Genomic DNA, 6,000 nt, shown 5'->3' on the forward strand with positions numbered 1-6,000 from the left:
ATCCAAAGTCAATCCTAAAGGAAATGAGTCCTGAATATTCATTGGAAGGACTGATGCTGAAGCTGAAACTCCAATACTTTGGCCACCTGATGCGAAGAACTGACTCATTAGAAAAGCCCCTGATGCTGGAAAAGATTGAAGGCAGGAGAAGAAGGGAACAATATAGGATGAAATGGTTGGATGGCATCACCAAATCAATTGACATGAGTTTAAGTAAGTTCCAGGAGTTGGAGATGGACAGGGAAGCCTGTTGCACTGTAGTCCATGGGGTCCAAAGAGTCAGACATGACTGAACAATTGAACTGAACTGAACTGAATGGAAAATTGTGGTGAATTCTGTGTAGAGGTCATACATACATGCTAAGATGCTTTAGTTGTGTTCGACTATTCATGACTCAATGGACTGTAGCCCGCTAGTCTCCTCTGTCCACGGGATTCTCCATGCAAGAATACTGGAGTGGATTGTCATGTCAAGTGCAATCCTCTTAAAAACCATGCAAGTGTCAAGAAGAGAGTGTAAGAAAAGAAGTGTAATATTTTTTTCCTCCCAAGAAAAGAATATCAATTTAGATTAAAATATTTGAAAACAGAAGTCATTTTAAAATTAAAATCATATAAAAAATTTTGTAAACATCTCTTTGAATTAGGAAAAAATCCTACCTGTGAGGAGGTCTGTAACAACAGATGAAAGTTTGTTCCAAAAGTAGAACACTGAAACCAGAAGATCAGTCAATATTAGAATTGAACTGGGAAGCTTAATTTACATAAAGGAAGAAAACTGAATTTGTGGAGTCAATCTGTGATATTGGAGATTTGTTTGAAAAATGAGAGCTTCCAATTTCTCTTAGGTTAAAAAAGCTGAAGATAGTATCTTCATCACAGGAAAAAAAATAAGTAAACATGGTCAAGCTAAAATATCATTTCTTTTGAGTCCATCAGAATTCTGAGATCACAAAAAAACCATGTAACCTAAAGTTCAAGAAAAGGGCAAGTCCTTCTGAAGAATAATGGAACATGCCAATCATCTCAACTGTGGTGGAAGATGAGGAAAATAATGTCTGTGTGGCCTCAAAAAAATTTAATCAGCTAATTATAAAGAGCTGCTGAGCACTAAGCAGCCTAGCTTTACAATCATAAATAACTTAGACGGTTGTATACCTGTTTCTACAGCCTGACTGCACAAAACAGCTAATATTCTATTAAAAATTAAACAACACACATACAAAAACAAGAGGATCCAACCCACTATAAAGAAAAAAAAGTGAAAAATGCTAGGTTGATAAATTATTCAGATATTGAAACTATTATACAGATTTGAAATAATGATGATAATATTAAAATATGCAGTGGGAAATGTGGACATCAATGAATATAGGAGAATGTCTTAGCCTGGATTTTCTAGTGAAATAGACCCAACAGAATATATATTTTTTATAAGAAATCCAATGTGTTATAAAAATTAAATCAATATATTCATATAAAATATATCAATTCAGTTCAGTTCAGTCACTCAGTTGCAACCAACTTTTTGCAACCCAATGAACTGCAGCACACAAGGTTTCCCCGTCCATCACCAACTCCCGGAGCTTGCTCAAACTCATGCCCGTCAAATATGTGATCCCATCTAACCATCTTATCCTCTGTTGTCCCCTTCTCCTCCTGCCTTCATCAGAGTCTTTTCCAGTGAGTCATTTCTTCACATCAGGTAGCCAAAGTATTGAAGCTTCAGCTTCAGCATCAGTCCTGCCAATGAATATTCAGGACTGATTTCCTTTAAGATTGATTGGCTGGATCTCCTTGTAGTCCAATGGACTCTCAAGAATGTTATCCAATACCACAGTTCAAAAGCATCAATTCTTCGGTGCTCAGCTTTATTTATGGTCCAATTCTCACATCCACACATGACTACTGGAAAAACCATAGCTTTGACTAGATGGATATTTGTCAGCAAAGTAATGTCTCTGCTTTTTAATATGCTGTTTAGGTTGGTCACTGCTTTTCTTCCAAGGAGCAAGTGTCTTTTAATTTCATGGCTGCAGTCACTATCTACGTGATTTTGGAGCCCAAGAAAATAAAGTCTGCCACTGTTTCCAACATTTTCCCGTCTATTTGCCGTGAACTGATGGGACCGTATGCCATTATCTTAGTTTTTTGACTGTTAAGTTTTATGCCAGCTTCTTAACTCGCCTCTTTCACTTTTATCAAGAGGCTGTTAATTCCTCTTTGCTTTCTGCCATAAGGATAGTGTCAAATGCGTATCTGAGGTTATTGATATTTCTCCCAGAAATCATAATTCCAGTTTGTGCTTCATCTAGCCCAGCATTTCATATGATGTACTCTGCATATAAGTTTAATAACCAGGGTGACAATATACAGCCTTGGCATACTCCTTTCACAATTTTGAACCAGTCTGTTATTGCTTGTCCAGTTCTAACTCTTGTTTCTTGACCTGCATACAGATATCTCAGGAGGCAGGTAAGGTGGTCAGGTATTTCCATCTCTTTAAGACTGATCTTTGTTCAATTCCAAGGTGAACTGTTCAATTAACTTGAAGTCTATGCCCCAACCACTAATGCCCAAGAAGGTGAAGTTGAACACGTCTATGAGAAGCTATAAGACCTTCTAGAACTAACATCATAAAAGATGTCACTTTCATCATAGGGGACAGGAATGCAAAAGTAGGAAAGCGAGAGATATCTGGAGTGGCAGGCGAGCTTGGCCTTGTAGTACAAAATGAAGCATGGCAAAGGCTAACAGAGTTTTTGCCAAGAGAACACCCTGATCATAGCAAACACCCTCTTACAACAACACAGGAGCTGACGCTTTTCATGGACATCACCAGATTATCAACACAGAAATCAGATTGATTATATTATTTGCAGCCGAAGATGAAGCTCTATACAGTCAGCAAAAACAAGACCAGGATCTGACTGTGGCTCAGATCACAAATTCCTTATTTTAAAATTCAGTTTTAAATTGAAAAAAGTAGGGAAAACCACTAGACAATTCAAGAATTACTTAAATCAGATCCCTTACAGCTATACAGTGGAAGTGACAAATAGATTCAAGGGATTTGATATGATAGACAATTTACGTGAAGAACTATGGATGGAGATTCACAATACTGTACAGGAGGCAGTAATCCAAACCATCCCCAAGAGAAAGAAATGCAAAAAGGCAAAATTGCTGTCTGGCCTTACAAATAGCTAAAAAAAGAAAAGAAGTGAAAGGCAAAGGAGAGAAAAAAAAAAAAAAGGTATACCTATCTGAATGCAGAGTTCCAAAGAACAGCAGGGAGCAATAAGAAAGCCTTCCTAAGTGATCAGTGCAAACAAACAGAGGAAAACAATAGAATGGAAAGACTAAAGCTCTCTTCAAGAAAATTAGAGATTTAAAGGGAATATATCATGCAAAGATAGGCAGAATAATGGACAGAAGTGGTATGGACCTAACAGGAGATGATGGAATTCCAGCTGAGCTATTTCAAATCCTAAAATATGATGCTGTCAAAGTGCTGCACTCAATATGCCAGCAAGTTTGGAAACTCAGCAGTAGCCACGGGAATGGAAAAGGTCAGATTTCATTCCAATCCTTAAAAAAGGCAATCCCAAAGAATGTTCAAACTACTGCACAATTGCACTCATCTCACATGCCAGCAAAGTAATGCTCAAAATTCTCCAAGCTAGGCTTCAACAGTATGTGAACTGAGAACTTCCAGATGTTCAAGCTGGATTTAAAAAGTCAGAGGAACCAGAGGTCAAATTGCCAACATCCATTGGATCATAGAAAAAGCAAGATAATTCCAGCAAAACATCTGCTTCAATGACTACACTAAAGCCTTTGACTTGGAGGATAACAAACTTAGGGTATTAAACAGCAGAGACATCACTTTGCTGACTAAGGTCTGTATAGTCAAAGCTATGATTTTTCCAATAGTCATGTATGGATATGGGTGTTGGACCATAATGAAGGGTGAGTGCCAAAAAATTGATATTTTTGAATTGTGTGCTGGAGAGGACTCTTGAGAGTCCCTTAGACTACAAAGAGATCAAACCAGTCAATGATAAAGGAAATCAATCCTGAATATTCATTGGGAGGACTTATGCTGAAACTCCAATACTTTGGCCACCTGATGTGAAGAGCTGACTCATTGGAAAAGACTCTGATGCTTGGAAAGATTGAAAGCAAGAGGACAAGATGAATGACAAAGGATGAGATGGTTGGATAACATCACTGACTTCATGGACATGAGTTTGAGTAAACTCCTCTGTGAAATGGTGAATGACAGGGAAGACTGGCTTACTGCAGTCCATAGGGTTGGAAAAAGTCAGATACAAATTAGTGACTGAACAACAACAATAAGACAGAGCATGAGAAAGAATAAGACATCCAAGAGCCCTACTACAATCCCAGAGGGAAAGAGAAATAGAATGGCATAGACAAAATACTTGAAGAGTTAACAGCCAGTATATTGCCTCGGATTGACCTAATTGCCTTTATAATAAAGCTTTATTCTGTGTATATAGCATTTCAATGTCTCTCTTTTGCTTTCAATAGTATCATTATTTTACTCTGATTTTTAAACCTTTATCACTTATTTTCATTTTCTATCCAAACTATGTTTCCAGTTATACTAACTTCAACACTCAGTACATGAGTATACCCAGCTATTTCAAGTTTCAGAAATGTTCTTTTGCAACATGTGTATCTGTACATGTAGATTTCTTTTCTTAAAATCCTCATCCACACCCAAGTCAACCTAAATTATATCCAAGCTTTTGTTGAAGGTTACTTTTATCAGAGGCATTCTCTAACTTCCAGGCTATTTTATTATGTTCCCATATGACTGCCAACTTCTTTTTCTTATAACATTCAAAGTAATTTATTATAATGTTTACTTTTCTTATGCACTTTTTCCTAAGTAAGGAGTAAATCTCTTGAGTTTGATGAATGCACTATGCTGCTAAGTCACTTCAGTCGTGTCCGACTCTGTGCGACCCCATAGATGGCAGCCCACCAGGCTTCCCCGTCCCTGAGATTCTCCAGGCAAGAACACTGGAGTGGGTTGTCATTTCCTTCTCCAATGCATGAAAATGAAAAGTGAAAGTGAAGTCGCTCAGTCGTGTCCGACTTTTAGTGACCCCATGGACTGCAGTCTACCAGGCTCCTCCATCCATGGGATTTTCCAGGCAAGAGTACTAGAGTGGGTTGCCATTGCCCTCTCCCCTATCAGCTCCTATAAATCCACTAATCTGGCCTCGTTCTAGACATGGATGCTGACTGAAGAAGGCAGAAGTGCTCCCTTCCCTTCTGAGCTCACAAACCGCTATAGTTTTATGTATTTTCCTGTGTAGTTCAATGACCTGAGCATGGAAGATACTTTCACAAGATAAACGTTCATTAAATTTATAAATGACTTATTTAATAAAATAAAAATGATACATTTAATGTTAATAATTACAGGAAATATGAATGGCTCACAGACTTTAATATAGTGTTTATGAACAGTTGTTTCTTTCATTATTACATTGGAATGTTATACTTTTTAAATTTATTATTTTATGATCAGCACACTTGTAGATTCATAACTTGAAAAAATCTAGGCATCAGGAATTTAGAATAAAAAAAGCAATTTTACATAGCTTAACAGTTTATGAAAACACAAGTTAGCAGATATTGTAAATCACCTATAGAATGTAAAAATTTTCCCAGAGCACAATCTAACTGTGCTGAAGAGGGCTGTAGATATAACTTGTAGCAAACCATTCAAAGCAGACTCTATTAATCTTAATTTTTACTGTTGCATTTATCAGAATTAACACATGGAAGATTATATATGTGAACTATTTATATGATAATGAAATCATGTAAAATTTGTAGTATGCACAAATCAAACATTTCTATTTGTTTTCTTTCTTGCTATGCTTATTTTGTTATATTTGTGACTTGTAATTTATTTTCATATTCCATATTTATGAATAAGAAGTCATAATTTATATA

This window comes from Bos javanicus, chromosome 12 (assembly GCF_032452875.1).
Source record: "Bos javanicus breed banteng chromosome 12, ARS-OSU_banteng_1.0, whole genome shotgun sequence".
Taxonomy (NCBI): Eukaryota; Metazoa; Chordata; class Mammalia; order Artiodactyla; family Bovidae; genus Bos; species Bos javanicus.